Raw genomic sequence first — 19,464 nt, 5'->3', positions numbered from 1 at the left:
CGGCTAGCCTACGAACATGAGAACAACAACAACATATATATTGTGATGATCAAGTGGGGAGGTTTTCCACTCTAGGAGTGGAACGCTACCCCATAGCTAGGGGTCTAATATGAGTGGTGACAATGATCAGTGATGACGATGAGAGATGACGGGAATGATCGAAGTGGCGATGACGATGCTGGACGTGATCGTGGTGGTGGGAGTGTCCGAGGGCGCTGCTGCGAACATGAGAAACAAATACTACATCGCGTGCAAAACGTAGTTTGTTACCAAAAACATATTCCTAGAGATGACATACACGCACAACGCTGAGCTCATTAAAATGTGGATTTGTACGTGCAACGTAAGGCGCATTTGCAACACAACGAAAGATCTTTTTTTGTGATAGAATTAATTGTTCCATATTTTATACAGTTGTGCGCCCCCAAACTAAAAGGCAATTTTGTTAAATTGTAGTGTATCGTTAACAAAGCACTTCGTGAATGTTTTAACTTAATTTGCTAGAAGCGAGGCCCACTTTTGTTTTCCAACGATACGGGCTCCGCGTGGGAGACTGCGAAGATGCTGCTCGTCCAGCGAGGGAGAGTTTTACGGGGAGGCGGTTGTGGGCTTTGCGTCGGATACGTCGTTAGCTGGGGCGTGTCGGGACGGTGTGTTTCAGGTGGATACACGCATCTGCCCCCAAAAGTCCGCTCGGGAAGTCCCCCCGAATGTGGCCCCTTATCTGGAAGGAGAGGTTATGACTTTGCGTTGAGCAAAGAGAAGCAACGGATTTTCCAGTCTTTATATACTCTGCCGCTTTGCCGGACAGGAAACGAATAATCATCGTTTTTCTTTCCAGTAATATATACCCTTTCTCCTTCCATTGGTAGAATGACTTCCACGAAGTCGTCGGTGTTCCACCATCTGCTCACATCTAAGCACGCTATAATCTTCTCGAGGAAGTGGCGTATCCTCGTCTCCATGGGGGGCACCAACTGTTGCCGCTGCGCCGGCATAGTGCGGTGTCACGAAAACGTGGATGTCAAAGCTATTTTCCTTTTAAAGCCTAATTCTAGGCACAGATACACGCAGGACTTCTATACGTCGCGCAGAGCACGGACACATGCCGAATTTCCGCAAAAGAAACCATCTCTGGGCATTGTGCCGTATCGCGTTGTAACGCGGTAGCTTTGTATTGGGCCATCGTCAGCGGTAAATTTGTGGTCACGTGGTGACTGTCACATGTTCCTATGATGCTACGGACGGACCTACACCGTGGCTGGTCCACTCGAAAAAGTGGCGTCCTATGCACATGCATGTACTTGGCTCTACAAGGGGACTTCGTCGCATAACACTCTCTCAACGAACTGCGCCGTTCAGAATGATATTGTTCTCTTTCTTGCTTTCTTAAAAAATGGGAGGCGTACGCCTTTTAGTGACAGTTTGAATAGTTGGCGCAGATCGTTTTTTTACGCGGTGAAGTTATGGGCCTGTTTCACGACGTCTGGGGGCACTCCGAACCGTATTCTACAGCGCCATTTGTGGTCGTGTAGCCGGATGTTTTTCCGTATACTGGCATGTATCACTTACACCGCGGCTATGAAAAATCGTGGCGCAAGGATTTCCACAAAAAAGATTATGTTGGCGGTACAGCGATAAGGCAGGGAACACGCCGGACACGACCGTCTAGTAACGGCGTTCTACACTAGAGGACAGTTGGCACTGCGGTCGCCGGACGAAACTTTAGTGCAACAGGCCCATATATATATATATATTTTAGATAGATATTTATTTCTAGAGTTATTTTTAGAGTGTATGCACCGATTGCATTTGGCTTGATCGACAGGCTTTCAGGGAAACTACGAATCTTGATGTACGTCAGAAAACCGTGCCTGAAAACGTGCCTGAGAAGGACTCACTCGGTGCGTTCGAAATGTCTGTCTAGCGCAACATTTCTGTTCATTCCTCCAATGTGAAAGTAGCGAAGCTGTTGTACTGAAGAGTCATTGTCTGCGCCAGAAAAACCTACTCATTTTTTGAGTCAGTTTTTTTTTTTCGTACACATTGACTAACGTCAAGTCGGAGCATAGAGAGAGAGAGAGAAAAAAAAAGACCACTTTTGCTCTAGAATTTCAGACGTGCGCGCGTCTTTGATGCTCAATTGTTCTCTAGCTTTGACATGAAAAGTTGATGTCTGGCCTTCGTACGTGAACTTTCGCTCACTGTCCTCCTCTCCAATCGATAGCTCCCGATTCGCACGTATACGCTATAATGGCTGCATATTTTCCCAGCCAACTTTGCACACACTATAGTGAAGGCGAAAACTGACTAAAAAAAACGATAAGAAAACGTGGGTGAAAAAGTTTACACCGCGCCGAAAGTTTTTTTTTTTTTTTTTTTTGTCCTCCGTCGAAAATAGCATAAATCGTGTCAGTAAAAATGTCTCTTCGCACGCGCAATAAATTCAGGCGTGACCATTTCGACGGCCCGCAAATTTTTATTCTATCTCCGCTGTTATGCTACCCTCGCCTCTTCTTTCTGTCGCCCATTTGATATGTTTATTTGTTTTTAATTTTATTTTTATGTCTGGAAGGAATTTCACGTTTGCGAGTCAGTGCCGAGAGGGAAAGTATGCTGCACGGAGAGTCATTAGTATGCAGAGCCCATTCCCTAACCTCCTTGGTCATTCTGCCTCTATTTTGCTTTGCGATCTCTCCTCGGTCCTTTTTCGTTCAGTTTTATTTTTCCTTTTTTCATCTCTCTCATCCCATATCATAGCACCACTAGAAGCACTACCACCATTCGTGGAAAAAACACTGGCTCGCCCGTCGTTACCGCTGTTTTTTTTTTTTTTTTTACCAGATAACTTCAGCTATTCCGTGCTTTCATTTTCACGTGCTCCCTGTGATAAAATACGGCGTCTTGTAGATTGGTTGGTAGCTGCACTGCATGTGATGTGCAAATGGCACTTCTGTATGCGTGTGGAAATGCCGTCGGTCCGCTGCGAATGCGCCATGTATTTTCGCGCGGTGAGATGTATCTCAGTTGGTAAAATAGATGCGCGATGGACATTTTTCCGACGTATTTTTTGTTTGTTTAAATGTTCATTTTTATTTTTGAAACCTTTCTATTTGTAATCCTTATATTAGTAGTATGGGGAACGGAAGCTCACAGGATACCTGTAATGTGCATTCGGCCATGGGTTTTGCATTAAACTCTATTGGAAATTCCGATGACTTCACCATTTTTAATTTTTCATCGGTATCCGCAAATTCCCTTTAACCTACAAACTGTATACTTGTATTCAACACTCTAAAAACAGAGCTTCACCGCATAGCACGCTGTGCGCCAACCATTGCCACGAATGATAGGGTTATCGCTTCCGATTCGAGGAGAGAGGGAGGTGTACGCCTTTTTGTGGCAAGTTGGGTATATGGTAATTGCCACAAAAAGGCGTACGCCTCCCTCTCTCCTCGAATCAAAAGCGATAACCCTATCGTTCGCGGCAATGATTGGCGCGCTACGTGCTATGCGGCGAAGTTCTGTTTTTAGAGTGAAGTTCCGAATCTACTAAGCGCCTACTTGCTAATCCACCTATCTACGAACTTGCGCGGCAACTTAGCCATGCATGTTTAGAGGCTGTGTCGTATCAGTTCAGTAAAGCGACATAAAAAAAAAATGCTCGCTGTATAAGGTTAGGTTATGAAATACGTCACGAGGTAACGCTAAAGTCTGGGAGGTGTTGAGTTCGAATTCCACCGCAGGCTGTGCTGTCCGCGGTTTTCCCTGTATCTTCCGGGCGATTTTCCACGCGGATCGTCGGCACAGTTCAGATTGCAGTGTGCCCAGTATTCATAAACTAACATCCCTGTTTCCTCCTCCTTTATACTGTCGTCTCTCAATCTACCTGCGTCTGCGCGTCGCTTTTAGCAACAATTGCCTCGCCGTAAAGGGAAGTCAAAAAGAAACAAGTGTCATGAGCAGTGATTACGGCTATTTTTTAATTATTATTATTATTAGAAAATGTGCATTTCTCGCACGATGTTTCAGATTGCCAGAATAGTGTTGGAACGCTTAGGAGTGTCTAGTTTTACTTACGAGTCCGTCGATAAACCTAACCTAACCGCATCCAAAAAGAGCTGTAGATGCTCCTAATGTTTCGAACCCTAATATTTAAAGTATTCTAAGTACGTTTTTTAAAGTTTTTAAAGAATATTAAAACTTTTTCAAGTACGTATTTTTAACTAAGTTGGCGGCGCATGTTGCTTGTAGAGCAAACCCATCGCAACAAGCCATATGTGCGACGGAGCACTCTTCATATTTTTAATTTTCTCCTAAAATTGGGGTAAAAAGTATCGGGGCGACGTCTGGTGAGAAACAATTTGGCAAGCAACGGTGTTCACGACACGCACGCGCACACACACAAATACATACATACATGCATACATATGTAGACTATATATGTATATATACACGCCGGCCAACCATCAGGCTGGGCCGGTGTTCACGAAAATTTGGTGCTCCTAACGACTTTCTTCGTTTCAGACCCTGTGTTACGCACACGCAATATAGTTTCGCCGTATACCTGACGGGGCTATGCGAAGTTCGTGGCAACTTCGGCCAGTGTTGCTCGCAGTTTTACAATTTTCTAAAAATACTATGAGCAAAGCCGTAACGATTGGGGTGGCGAGAGGTGCAGCCGCCCCGGGCGCCATCGCTGGAGAAGGCGCCGAACGGCAGGCTTTGGCAGGGGCTGGACAGCATAAAGCGGGAATGAAAAGAACCTCGGCGGTGTAAATAAGCGTTTTCTTTTCTTTGTTTACAGAGCACTCTTTTCTTGTTTCTGTGTCTGAAGGCAGTGAGAGGGAGAGAGAGAGAGTGGGGGGGGGGGGGGGCTTCACCTTTACCCTACCCTGGCCGCGAGCTCGCCTCGCGACGGCTCTGACTATGAGTATTGTGACATGTGACTACACTTAGGGATCAGACTATCAAATACACAACTTTTTCTGAGATTGCACACCGCTAATGTTTTTTCCGATACTTCCTTTCCAGGGAGGTAGAGGGCAGAGGTGAAGGCACGTGCATATGTATTCAAACCAGTCTGTACCCGCCGCCCTTGAGCACGATAGAAAAAGAAAAAAGGGATAAGAATAAAAAGACTACGTAAGCCATATAAATGACATCTTAGCTGTTTATCGAGCTACTCCCAGGTGTGGCGTAAACGAACTTCATCAGCGTCGTCGTCCGATGACATCACCTCTTTATTTATTTTTTATTTTCCCCCTCCTTTGCGAGCGCAAGTTCAAGGACCATATACGTGCGCGATTAATGCGAAGCCAAGCGGCGTCAGAGGTCGCGATGTTGGGCGGGCGAAAGTGCAGCGTCGTCGTCGTCGTCTCCGTTTCTTGGAGGCATCGCTGTTGTTGCGACTGAGACCGGACAACGCCTACCACTGTAATCGTGGGCAACATATCGGACGTGACCCTGTACGTTGATGGAAGGCAGTTGCGTGCGAGACTATGTCGTTACGTGAATACGCGTGAGCGTGCGTGCGTTAGTTGAGAGGCGGAAGTCTGTGGAATCGTTCGTGGTGGACCGGGGAGGAGGCAGTGGAAATATCGTAGCTCCACAAGGATGGGTGTCTATAGGGATGTGTGGTTCTTTCGTCCTTCCTTGAAAGCATGGAACTTGTACGACCTTTTTCGGGCTAAATGACATTCTCGGATCCGATGGGAGGGGGGATCGGGTGGTTTTTGGTTGAGTCTGGTCCTGCTGATGCACTCGGGTGTTATCAGATATACTTCTTCTTTCTTTTTTTTTTTTTTTGTCAACGTAGTGCGTATATTGATGAAACATACACACCTCGTCATTTATGGTGACAAGCGCGACATGTTGTAACATTGAATGTGCTTCGCATAGTTTATTGTAGCACTCCAAAATATTTCTGTCAGACGTGCGTGCCGGTTGCTACTGAACATGTCTACGTGATTTGAATTCGCGGAGGAACCGGGTACCCGAATTGGTCTTAAACCGATTCAGGAGGGAAGAATCGGGTGAAAAAAAGTTACGTAATCAGTTGAGGAGTGCGCGGTGCGGATTTCTGAATGCTATCTTCCGTCTGTGACTGACACGACAAACAGGTCTGGAGAGGAAGTAGCCTTTTAATGTGACGTCAGTGACGAATGGTCCTAAAGCCAGAAACGAACTAACTGCTCTCGCGCCGGTGGCGCGTAGCTTGACTCAAGGCGCAGGACAAGAATTGGCAATGGTGCTGCCACAAGTCCATATCTACTATCTATACGTCCTCCGCTCGTGATGTAATTTAATCGGACACATTGCGCGTCATTCGAGCTTATATGATTGATAAACCTGCGTAAAGTAATCTGCTTTTCGTTCAAAGTGGCATATATGTCTGCCGGTGACAATTTACAGCATTCGTCAGCTGGCACCCACGATTGCAGCTAGTCTAGTTGTTCTTTGCTTCAAGTGCAAACAAATGCTAATGGAACAACCAGAGACAAAAAGTGAACGGTAGCTTGTGCAGTATAGTTACTCTCGCCGACAGTTTGATATGAACGTGCTTTATTACATCATGCACGCATTAGCGACTACACGCGAGAATGTTCAAGAAAAAGTTGTTATAATACTGGCGTCAGCGAGCACATCGGCCACTCATTGGTTCTTGAAAGAACGTGATCCGGACGAGATCCTGCTTCGCAAATGAAACATAATTTTCTGAAATCCGCGCGCGTATAAAATACGCACAAACACACGCACTTCTGCGGTATCGTGTGCCATCCCGTGCATTGCTGCGCCTTAATTTCACTATTGGACAACTGCAGGTGACGTAACGTTCCTGAGAGTTTGTATGCAGAAAAGTAAAAACATTTGTAAGACAATATTTTCACTTTCCAGATTATTTCCTGCAAGCGCCATGACTGTGGATATGATCAATACCATTGCAAATGTTGATACATCTATTTCAACTATCGCGGATCTTTACATATGCGGATACTGTCACTCGCGCTCACCTCTACATGGAACCGTCGTTCATTTGTCCGACCTGGAAGGCGGTTCGATCGAATCCTACCACTGGCTGTGCTATCTGAGGTTTTCCCGGGGTTTTCCGATTACTTACGAGACGAATGTTGGCACAGTTCCCCCTTGAAGCCGGCCCAGGACGCATACTAACCTCCCCCCTCTGTCCCCCACTCCTTCCCGCTTTCCTCTCTCCAACTGTCCACATCCGTACGACGCTCATAGCCCCAGTTGTTTCGCGGAGCTAACACTCAACTGAAAAAAAAAAAAAAAGTCCGGTCTGGTCCCTCTAAGGTGGTGATGATGGTGAAAGGGCTCGCCGTTGTAGGCCTCACAGAGGGTGCCCTCTAAGGCAAACACCGTGGCATCAATTCTTGAACAATGCTTGAACAATGTCCTCTTGCTCAATGAATTCTATGCTGTGCAAGTCACCATATAACTGACAACGCAAGATAACCGTACGAACACTGTCACACATTGACGGATGTTGTCCGCTTTCATATGGTGCTCGCTGCTGGCGAAGTTCAGAGGAACGACAAACTATACACCGACGACGCTGATGAGAAAGTGGTCAAAAGCCCCCAGGTGTCCCATTCGCGGCACGTAGTTGGGAGCGCTTCTGAGCACAGTGCGAGATGGATGCAAGGCGATTATATCGTCGCCGCGATGCGGTGTTAACCGAGAGGGATTTGTGGCGAAAGTTTTCGCCACTGAATAATTGCCAGCTTTTGCGAGACCAAGACGGAGTCCCAAAGTTTCTCGGCAACGCGATATCTGTAGGAATGTGGCGCCTCTGGTTTCACGCGTGCCCTGTAAGGATGAAAAATCGGAGTTTGGATGAAGGGTCCCGAAGGGGCGTGATCCGCGCGCGTTATAACGTGAAAGCGTGTACGAAGTGAGCGCGAAATATGCCGTAGATTCGCGGGCGAAATGTTTGTGTTTGTGGGATTGGTGCTGTTTGGAGCTTTGCGTATAGAGAGGATATATGGTTAATCAATCGGATAAAGATAGAAAGGATATGGCTCAAGAAAGAAGCTTTGAATATGTTGCAAATAGCTAGTTGGCTCGACGCTTTGTTTTTCGATTTGCGCTAAAAAACAGTCCTCCAAAAAAACACCGAGCACGACCATTACTTCCTGCGGAGAGTGGTATCCTGCATTAGAAGATTCCGAGAAATGTATTTTAACTTCTGTTTTCCATCGTTTCTCCCCGACCGCCTGGACGGATTCACTACCGCTTATTTAAACGGTAGCTCACAGACGGTCTCCGCTAAAGAAAACACTGGGCTACAACGATAATAAAGTGCGCGCGAGGGAAGTTCTTGTCTGGAACGTCTCTGCCGCAACGGAAGAGCTCGTGGGCCGAGGGGATGGGCTGTACAATGCCCCCAGATGGGGGTGGAGGAGTGAGGTCTTCTCTAACCGGAGATATATATCGTATACACATATAGGAGGCAAGTAAAAGTGAATGTGGGGAGGGTTACGGATCTAAAATGGATTCCCCACCGCAGGACTTTTCTGTTAAGGGTGGCGCATTTGGTTGCCTTAAAAGGGCGTACATGCGGTGACACGGAGAGCGATGGAAGCAAGAGGGTGATGGCACTATTCCGTGTAGATTGCATTTCTTGTTTCTTTCCTTTTTTTTCTTTTTCTTCCCTTGTTTTGGGGTGTTTGGAGGGCGCGTTAAAAATAGCTGGGCTTCGGTGACAGCGAGCACTTATTAATTTGGAGTAAGTGGGTTGTGTGATATGACTGCGCCGGCCGTATTCACGTTTTATTGATATTAATTTTTGTTTGATTGGCAGGAATATCGGGAGTAGCGTACTGCGCACTTTGCAGACGACACTTAGCAGCAGACACCGTCAGCGTCTTTTCCTGTCGTCTGCTACGGAATATCTTCTGGCTGTGTCGCATAATATTCCCGACGGTTACCCGCCACGTGAAGTGACGTTGAACACTCGCTATCACGTGACAGCAGAAAGCTATGACGCCAAATTTTTGTCTCTGTAGCGCCTAACATCGTCAGCACGTTTTTTTTTTTTTTTTTTTTTCGTGTGTGTACTATGTGTTTCTCTCTCTCTCGGTTTCTTTATTTTTCTTTGTTCACTTTTTTTTTGTGTGTGTGACTAAAGATAATATTGTAAACTACAGTTATGCAACCGTAACTTTTGCAGATGCTGAAAAAAAAGATGTTGCACACACTGACAAAAAAGTGGGAGTACCCATTCTCGTGGATGCCTCGCTCAAGTTTGGCGACACGAGTGCGTGAATTTTATCTTCCTGCGCTGCAGTGAAGGCGAATGTGTTCGGTATTCATTACATTCGACACGTGCGTTGTTTCGCGTAAGAGTAAGCGACCCCGTGGGCGTGTAACTCTCAAGCCCTAGATGGATAGCACCTCGCATACTGCGAAGGAGGCACACATGCAGGGCGTTGAGATGTGGAACGTCCCGGAAGTTAAGCCCGTCACGATTTCAAGAAGGGCACTGTAATATTTTACGGCGTTGCCACAACAGCGACGTGTACGCCACGGTTTTGGGACGTAGGCTGTATTAATACTTCAAATGTCAGCGGACGTATATATATATATTCGAGCGTTTTGTATCGACGAAATACGTACACTCAGTTTCGAAACTTGCCCCGGTTGTGTTCATGGAACGGCTTGGCTCGGAGGTCACGTGTTTCTTAAGCAGTTGTGAGTGTGACCGAATCAGGAAACAGCTGGTGTACGGTCCGGATCCGGACCAGTGATCTCTATGTATAAAGCTGGATCGCGCATAGGAGAGGGGCGCGTGGGGTAGAGTTGCGGCAACCGGCCGCCATGTTGGAGGGCCCACTGGCGCCGGCTGCTCCCATAGGAAACAATGGGAAGCGATTTGATTTGGAGTATTTATTGCGATTTAAACGCTCCTCATTGCTGATTAGCACGCATTTTTCTTAGGAATCAGTGTGCTGACGTATTCCAAACGTGCTTCCACCGTGTTCCTGTAGTTTTTAATGGTAATTGCCTTCTTTTTCTTCTCCGCTGCCCGTATTCCGAATAGGGGTCGGGTCGTAAGTGTTGTGCACAGGGAGCATACGCATGAAGGTGAATTCGGTGAATGTCAACCTATAAAATTCATTCTTTTCGCCCAGTAAGGTTTAACACTGTTTGTTATTGTAAGGTACTTCCGTTTTTATATTTTTGTTTGTTTTCGTTTGTTGTTCGGTTTTCGCGTGGTGTTCCGCGGTTCTCGTTCGTTATTATGTGGTTTGGTATTGTACGGTTCTCGTTTGACTTTTTCCCTTATCGTATTACGTTCTACGAGTGTCTCTGTGTGTGTTCTGCAATAAGACCTTGATCTTTATTCTGAAGGGGCTCATTATTTTTATTCACCGCATCACCAGGAGCAATGGGGTCGAGTATAGACCCTGGCGATGAAGCTCCCTATTCCTCATCTTAAAATAACGTTATTGTCACGAGTGCTTTGCAGTTGTTCAGCTGTCAGCGTATTTCATTACAGAAATTCGAAGCGCTGTGCACGAAGAGCACGCACATGCATGACTTATCACACACGCTGTAGGAGCGACTGCACATACGAGGTTAACACAGCAGTTTATTTACTTCCACCGTACCTCACAAATTAAAAGAACAGTGGAACAAATTGGCATATTGGCGTAGGTTCTGCATCCGGTTCTTCGGCACAGGGGGAACCCGCAAGGAGGGGAACCCGCAAGCACAAGCGCATTGTTTATAGAAAACACATGGTCTCGAGATTTGTAGGAGCAGCCACAAATACTTTCTTGGTACGTAATGGCACCAGCGAAGTAGCAATGCAGACAAGTCCGAGTTGTCAGATGCATGCGATACGAATAAACTGATTTTTCCTCAAAATAAAGAGCTTACCTGTGAAAAATTATCCCTCTTTCTCTGTCCGTGTGAAGTGTACTCAAAGCTGCAACAAACTGGCATGACATGCCCTTTATTTTAAGTAAATTTTAAAAAAATACGGGCAGCCCCGCTTGAACTAAATGCAGACGACAGAATGCGTCTGGCCCACCAATATGGCGGCCGGTGACGACGCTGTGGAGCACCCTATGCGCGATCCAGCCTATTCTATAGAGATCAGTGGTCCGGACTTGTAGGCCGGATGACTTCTCCTAAAAACAGCGCTTCTCCACATTATACTGTCCCTGTATTCGCACGAGCGACATTCTCACTGAATATTCTAGTGGAATAAAAAAAAAAAAGGCGAAAACACTGCTCACCCAGCCGAAGTTCCGTCCCGTGTTATGTTGAGCATTCACACGGCGCCGGAATATCGGGAGTGGCGTACTGCGCACTTAACAGACGACACTTAGCAGAAGACACCGTCAGCGTCTTTTCCTGCCGTCTGCTACGGAATATCTTGTGGCTGTGTCGCAGGATATTCCCCACGGTTAGCAGCGCACGTGAAGACACGACGTTGAGCACTCGCTATCACTTGACAGCAGAAAGCTATGACGTCTTTCGCGTCTTCCGCTGGAGTATTCTCTGGAATGTAGCTCGCGTGAATATGAACGGTGTCTGTCTGTGTAGTTCTGTCTTCAGAGTGTGTACCTCCGCGCCTGCAAGTTCATTTCGGTTGACAGATGGGAGTTTCCGAGTTAGGTGGATTTAATAGCCGTCAATTATATCGTCGGTCGGCACAATCCTTTCGGTGATTTAATTTGCTCGCGTATTTCGTTGACCAGCTTCCCACGGGTTTTGCGCGCGATTCCAGAGGGCGTTGCGGAAAAGTCTCTTCCTTTGCCCGTAATACATTAGGCACTGAATTAATACGCGAAGCGTGTCTTTCCGTGCCTTGAAGTGCTTGCGTGAGATTTATTGACTCCGTTAAGCGTGGACAACGTTTTGTGTGTATAGCGCTCCCAGTCGGATACGGTGAACGGCCTTCCCGAGAGGGTCCGCCCCAAATTTAATAAAAGCGACTGTTTTTGCGATCGATGTCCGTCAGGCAACACTGGCGGTCCTAGTGGTGGTGCTCCACCGCGAACTCCACCGAAGCGAATACGTAACCAACGCAAATACAGGGGGGAATAGTTATAAAGTCGTGTCGAATACGAAGCGAATACTTGTATAACGGAACCGGATACGAACGCAGCACAGTGTATCGGTGTCGCGATTCCATATTTTGGTAACGGGTACAATACTGGCTAAGTAGTTTTCCGGCTTGATGACAATACACACTGGCTGGGATGTACGAAATTGTCTGTCATAGAGGAATTAAGCTTGGAATATGGTTCGTCGGGAAAAATAATTTTTTAAAAAAAGTCAAGTTTTCCCCCTTTTCTTTCCTGTAATCTCCACCAAAAGAGTCTGTGGCGCATGTGCTTATTTTGGCGGCACAAAATAATTTGTGGAGTATATATATATATATAATTTATTTATTTTTTACTTTTTGTCTATCACGGTTGAGTCGAAATCCCGGCTTTATCCGGCCGTAACCTAAGCCCCGTTCCCGAGGGACGCTCGGACATGTTGGCCACGGTACAACGGCCTTTCCGGCAAATGTCTCGGTGGCTTTGGGGGAGAAATGGCGTTTCTTCGAGGCCTTAGCTTTGATGACTAACGTCAGCTGCTTTACTGGAGATGCGGTTCCTATAAAGGCTTGGGGGCGGGGAAGCGTTTCGGTGATACATTTTCCGCTCATCGGTATATGGACGTTTCTTCAGAAGTTGTTTTTCTTTTTGTTAGCGCCGCGAAGCAACTGCGGCTATGAGTGGCGTACAGATGTGGACAGATGGAGAGAGGACAGCAGGAAGGAATGGGGGACAGGGGGGCGGGGTTAGTATGCGTCCTGGGCCGGCCTTTAGAAGTTGTACCGCTGGGTGTGACACGAGTATAGTAGTCTCATTCTACGTGTTCTATGCTCAACAGTTGGTTCCGCTCAAATGACTAGCCTACAGTGACTCAAAAATCGCTCTTTTTTATTATTATTCTGTGACTCGAGTCACAAAAATCGCACCTCAAACGTGACATACAAGCGAATAAAAGGACTCAGCAAGTGCCTCCACCCGTAAGTTGCAGGAAGTTTCTGTTGCTGAAGGTTTAGTGAAAACAGTTTGCTAGCAGATGTCGATCTGTACGAAGGCACGCAGTGCTACGACCAGCACGCTTCCAGTAACCAGCTTCGCAGGACGTCGCAGCTGACGCCGCAGTTGACTCGTGGTGGCAGTGCTACTTAACCGCGAAGAAAGAAAAAAAAAATCAACCGTTCCTATCTCTGCTGAGTACGTGTGAGAAGCACTGGATTTCACGGAAAATGTGGAGATACACAGAACTCCTTCGATGTGATGTGAGCTTCACATTATGGGAGCACTCGCGGTGTTGATCTCAAGTGTCGCGTGGAATATATTTGCTCGCGTGACTTGCGTGAGACAGGTCCATTTATAGCGTACTACCGTTATAACGACTAATTGACTGGTTGTTGACGCGTGTTCGCTGCATCGTTATTTTTTTTTTCGGTTTTACCGGTACCGAGATACCCATACAAACGAACCTGTCGTCTTATTTCAGTGGGCCGCCGTGCTGTGACGCTCTGACACGAACGTATCATCGCGAATTTCTATTTTAATCTATAATATCGCCTTCTTCGAATTACGTTATCTTTTTACGAGACTTTTTCCCCAGGACTTTCGAGGCAATTAGTGATTAACCACGTGTGAGAGAACTGTTCTCGGAACCGCTTTTATCTCTCTCTCTCTCTCTCTCTCTCTCTCTCTCTCTTGACGTCGTCTATATTATGTTTTGGAGCATTATTCGGGCACCACCAATTGCGGTTATCGGCAATTAAAACGTAATAAGGCTGCTCAGCGACCAAAATCAAAAGCTGCGCCAACAATGGGTGGACGAACGAAAGAAAGGGGGAAAAATCACAAAAGAACCGTGTGCACCATCTGCACTTTTGAAGGGAAAGTAGCCTGCCTCTGTCCCGTTCATTCGGAACCAGTATTAAAAGAAGTGGAAAGAACCACTTGGAGGAGTACAAAGACGCAATCTGCCTCTTTGAGGCGATATCAAAGGACCGTCGCCGGGATCGCGAAATTAGAAAGGGAGGCGACGCGTTTCACTGTACGCGCATGCGCAGAAGACACAACGTGCGCGTGCTTGCGTCCTAACGACGGACAGTGGTTCGATCCGCAAAGTCCTCATCCGCGTTCAGGCAGTGCGAGATCTGAAAGTATACAGGGTGTTTCAAAAAACGTGTCATTCGGACTTTATAAAAAAACGGGGTAAACGGCATTCGTGTGGCAACTGAATTTGCCATCTTTCAAAAATATTTTCATTTGATTTTAATTAAAAGAAACTGAATTTTCTTTAATTGAACTCCAAAATTTCCCAAGTCAACCTAACGTTTTTTTTTTTTTTTTTTTTTTTTTTTTTTTTTTTTTTTACAGAATTAGAGAGCCCGTAGCGAACTTAGATCCTTATGCTCCGGGGGCAGGAGCATGTCCTCCTCTCCAGGAATCTTTGCGTATGATTTGGTGCGCCGTTGAATACCCGAAACTTTGAAGCGTCAATTTCGGGACTTTTTTTGGGCAGTTCCATTTGCAATATCGAGCGGATTTCTTGGTGGATCTGACTAAGTTCGCTACGGGTTCTCTAATTCTGTAAAAAAAACGTTAGGTTGGCTTGGGAAATTTTGGAGTTCAATTAAAGAAATTCAATTTATTTTAATTAAAATCAAATGAAAATATTTTTGCAAGATGGCAAATTCAGTTGCTACACAAGTGCCGTTTACCCCGTATTTTTCAGTCACCCCGTTTCTTTATAAAGTCAGAATGACACGTTTTTTGAAACACCCTGTATAAGGCGTAGCCTGATGAACGATACCGCGCAATTTTTAAACATACGTCCCGTTGCCAGCTCGAACATTGGTGGTTGTTTGCGTGCACTCTGAGAAAAAGATTGGAGCAAATGGGAGAGTGATAACAGCGTCCCCTAGATGGCGATTACTCCCCATTTTGGTCCCCTGACCGTGAATTTACTCCCCCATTACTGCAAATAGACCCCTAAACTTCGCATAAACTTCTGTGCATCAAGTTCCGAAAGGGACTATAGGTTCATGCAACACATCTATAGTCCAAAAGTCCCAAAGGACTAAATTACTCTTTATTTTCTTAGAGCGTGCACCTGATGTTGAAAGATGATTGAGACCAGTGTTGCAGGTAACTCGTTACTGTAACTATATAAGCTACTTTTTTCGGTAACTTTTAACTTAACTCGTTGCTTTTGAACTCCAGTAACTTCTTGAACTCGTTACTTTTTTTTTTCTTTTTAGCTAGCTTCTTCAAAGTAACTTGGGCTAAGTTCCAGGTTCCTTTTGTTCGATTCTCGTCTATACAAACATCGCAAACTGCGTCCTCCCTCCCTCTCTAATGATGGCACGTGCACGGCGCGTCTGACTCCGCTCCCTTGTTATTGCGCGATGAACGCTACAAATTCTGTTTTGGCCGTACATGAGGAGACTCGGGTGACGTTCATCATTGCGACGAGCAGTGTACTTACAATGACAGAGGGCGCTGTGTTGCGGGATTAAAAGTTGGTGCGGTTCTATACGAAAGTGGACACCTCATGGAACCTAAACTTTCAATGCTTGCTTTGTGCGCCGTCGGAAGAACCGTATGATACGAGATCAAAATCGTCAGATGTCTCCCTAAAGTAGTACATAAAGGCACGCTTGTTTCGTCATATCAAATATTGCGATAGTTTTCGTATATCAAAAGTATTCAATAAGGCGTCTTGCACCGCTCATTGTGAGATCAAGATCTGAATAATTTTATAGAAAGGGTCAAGAACTAAAAAAGAAAAGTGTATAATCAAGTAACTTGAAAGTAGCTCGTTACTTTTCCAAAGTACGTTAGGATCTTCGAGTTCATGCATTTTTATTACTTGTAACTTCGTTAGTAGTTTATTACATTTTTTGTACAGTAACTTAACTGGTAGTCAGTTCCTTTTGTCGAGTAACTTCCTCATCTCTGGTTAGAATTAAGCGTAGTTCCACGAGAAACTAATTAGAAAGAACGTGATTAATGCCACTAATTGCGTTACTTTTTTCGTTAATTACTTTTCTGGTCTGCTCGTCCTGCCTAGCACCCTTACCCCTGTATACTCAGTCAACTTTGGAGAGACGGAGCAATCCGCATCATGAAACGGATGCGAAAGTGCAGAGCACGTTCCGAAAACTTGACTTGCAAACGAGCATTCGCACGCTCCGAAATAAACGCAATTTTATGTGCTCCCCTCCCACACCCGGTGCAAGGATGTAGCAGCCAGAGATGATGCAGCCGAAAAGAATATACCTGCATATGCCACACTTCCTAAAAATATACAAACGGTGCTACCGTACCGTCACGCGGTGCGCGAAGATGATAACGTGCACATTGTATTGTACGCCGCAAAGTAGGCCATAAAATGCCATTATGGCCTCGTTCTGTAAGAAAAGCGGGTCCATCTGACGAACGAAAGTCCGCCAGTGAAATTCCGTTCCTTCCGCGTTTCCTTGAAACGAGGTGGCACGGTGGATATGTCTCCGAGGGAGAGCGATTTCTCCGTCCGTGGCGGCACGATCACGGTGTCTGCCTGTGTCCCCGCCACTCTCATCGTTACTTTTCTTTCTTTCTCTTTTTCTCCATGTCACGTAAAGGCGAGAAGCAAAACTGAATAAGCAAGATCGCTAGGTCATCGCATCCCGTTGATGGTGTCTGCACGCGCTCTTTCTGCAATGCGCTACGACGGTACGTCTCTGCGCATGAGAGAAGCAAAAGGTTGGAGAGAGCACGGTGGCAGAGCGTCTGTTCACTCAGAAAGCAGCAATGGCGATGAATAGTACATCGGAAGAATTCTGCACAAACGGTACGATAAAAGACGTTATCAAATCAGCAATGTGACGTCACTGGCTGCAAAGAACGATGGCGATTGGCGTGTCATGTTTTCGGATCTGAACACCTTCCGATATACTAAAACTCCCTAATACAGGGGCGTTCGCAGACGGGCCACGACACTATGGTGAAAAAGCTGGTGAAGCAAAGTGGAACTCATGTGCAGTTGTTGTGGTACCTTATATTTGAGAGCGATCCAATGAGACCGTTCTACGTGCACGAGGGGAAAGGAAAAAGCTGAGGGGCTGCGCGAAAGGCCAACAGGGTCTCGCGACGTAAATTGCCACAAATTATCGATTATTATCTTTTATTATGTGAATTTTATCGAGACCGAAAGGACTGCGAGGACTGCCCGCTATCAGTAGCGAGGGAACCGTTGATGGTCCTATCTGTGCTACTGCTAAACACCATATTTTATACAGTATGGTACCCGTATAACTAAGTCGAAAAGTGAAGGCGAGTTTATCGGACACTGCAACCTTTAAGGTCGTGCAGTTCTATACTGGGGGTTTGTTAGCGTCCCATGGGCACCCTTAATCGTATATTGCAGTGATATAGGAGACACCCCTTGCGCCCCCTTTTTATTAGGTCTTGCGATGATATATAGTGCACCGGAGAGGAGGAATCCCGTGTGAAGCACATGGTGCCTCGTCGCTATACAGGGTGCTTCGTTTTACAGATAGCGGCACTACGTAGTGATATTACTGACGTATATAGTCAATGAATGTTGTCCTATATCGACCAACATTGTTTCGGTGTTTTACGGTTGCTGCAATTGCTGTATATTTTCTTTCTCTTGTTTCAGATCGACGCATTAAGCTTGGAAGGTGCACAGCTAGGAGAAATAGTGCTGCGTAAGTATTGTTTTCGTCTGCTTTTTTTTTTTTTTTTTTTTAGATTTTGTTGCGTCAGACGCTTACAACGAACGACTCGCATTCATGAAAGCACGTGAACACGGAGTGTGAACATTCCAGCCATCGACACCAGAGCGTGATTTGCTCCTAACCGAGGCTGCCGCATCCGACAGCAACTTTCTATCTCAGCGGAGTTTGGGTCCCTTTGTACTCTCGCAAGAGGTGTCGCCCCCCTCTTTCCGTAGGAAGCAAACTTCACCTTTTGCTTCCCGTCAGAACTGTGACGGTTCCTTTGCGCGATTGGTTTCGAGTACAGTGTTTGAAGTGGGAGGTGTGCCTAACGAAGGATGCGCGAAACTTTGCAGGTTTTGTACCAAGCAGCATTATTTTCAAATGCGTAGGACGCACTTTGAAAGTTTCTGCGGGTAAAATATGCTGTGTATATTTAATGCTGCCACCTCTCTTTGACGTACGTGTTGGTATAGAAAAGTGTTAGAGAAAACCTCCGTGAAGTCGGCCCGGTATGTGTACTGACACGTCATGTTTTCTAAAAAAAAGGTGAAAATAGTTCTTTGAAAATAATTTCACTCGAACAAATTTGTCAAGCTCCCCCCAAGCACGATATAGGGTAGTAGTAGACGGCCACAAGTCCCTTGGTATATGGGTTATACGTTGGGATGGATGGCACACAACGGACCGAGATTCCGCGCTACATGATATATACGCGACTGGGCGGCCCTCATTTTACGATGTATTTACCGTTTTTTTATTACTCTCTTTACTCTTTTTGTACGATGGCGCGTTTTATAGGACCAGCCTTCGCTGCGAAGCCTGCACCACGTGATTTATCCCCGGCCGTGTCGGTTATAGGCTGTGGAGTTCATTTTTTCCACGCAGCTTTCTCTCTCTCTCTCTCTCTCTCTCTCCGCACGTTAGAACATTTTTTTGTTTTGTTTTTGTTTACTTCATGTTCTATGACTGAAAGCTTGTTCTTCGTGTTTCGCGCTGAAAAAATAAATATTTGGCGCAATTTCTGTCCCTGCGCGCACGTTGTAAACTTTTCCTTACTTTTTGTTGTTACCAATAAGACGAGGTATCTGACCTACTTTTTTATTTATTGACTGGGATGGCAGTCGCGTCCGTCGCTTCGATCCGCCAGTCAAAGCTCGCCAAAACCATGCTGAGCAGCGTTGTATTTTTCGTATTTTTAGTGTACCAGGTGTACGTGTCTTGTCTTGTTTTGGCTTGGCTTGGTTCTCGCAGAAGAAACTTTGATTGGTTTGGTGAACGCAGAAATGGAAAGTGGAGCGCTCACGAAGAGGTCGTTTCTCGCTAGTGACCCACGTCTATCGCGAACCACCGTCAAGTGTCTGAAGCCGCCATATTGTGACCCAAAGTTCTCCGGTGGAGGTTTCCAAAGTTTATAAAAGTTTCCAACAAATAAAGGAAACAGAAAAACTAATAAAAGTTTGTAAAACGACTGAATTAAATTATTTTAGACGACGTGGAGTTATGTGGCGATCGTTTTTACTCTTCCCGTAAAACGTTTAGACGGGTTCAACCGATCGTGAACCGTTCTTGCTAGTTCTGGCTACGACTGCGGTTCACATTCGATTTGGATCGGATTTGTAGCATGCTACCACCCGCCATTAGCCACTACTGAGCGCAATGTATCCGGACAAGTTCTA

At 45.9% G+C, this 19,464-nt stretch overlaps 1 protein-coding gene across 5 annotated transcripts in view; it reads left to right on the top strand.

The window, feature by feature from the left end:
- The window catches only part of LOC135391175 (protein O-linked-mannose beta-1,2-N-acetylglucosaminyltransferase 1-like), a 224,411-nt gene that overhangs the window by 175,301 nt on the left and 29,646 nt on the right, over window positions 1-19,464 (top strand). For all 5 annotated transcript variants that reach the window (XM_064621308.1, XM_064621309.1, XM_064621310.1 and 2 more), the window contains one exon: window positions 17,728-17,776. The gene's annotated coding sequence lies outside the window, so the exon portion shown is untranslated. The remainder of the gene's footprint in view (window positions 1-17,727; window positions 17,777-19,464) is intronic.

The sequence above is a fragment of the Ornithodoros turicata genome, chromosome 4 (assembly GCF_037126465.1).
Source record: "Ornithodoros turicata isolate Travis chromosome 4, ASM3712646v1, whole genome shotgun sequence".
NCBI classification, from domain to species: Eukaryota; Metazoa; Arthropoda; class Arachnida; order Ixodida; family Argasidae; genus Ornithodoros; species Ornithodoros turicata.
This window is presented reverse-complemented; position numbering and strand designations above follow the sequence as displayed.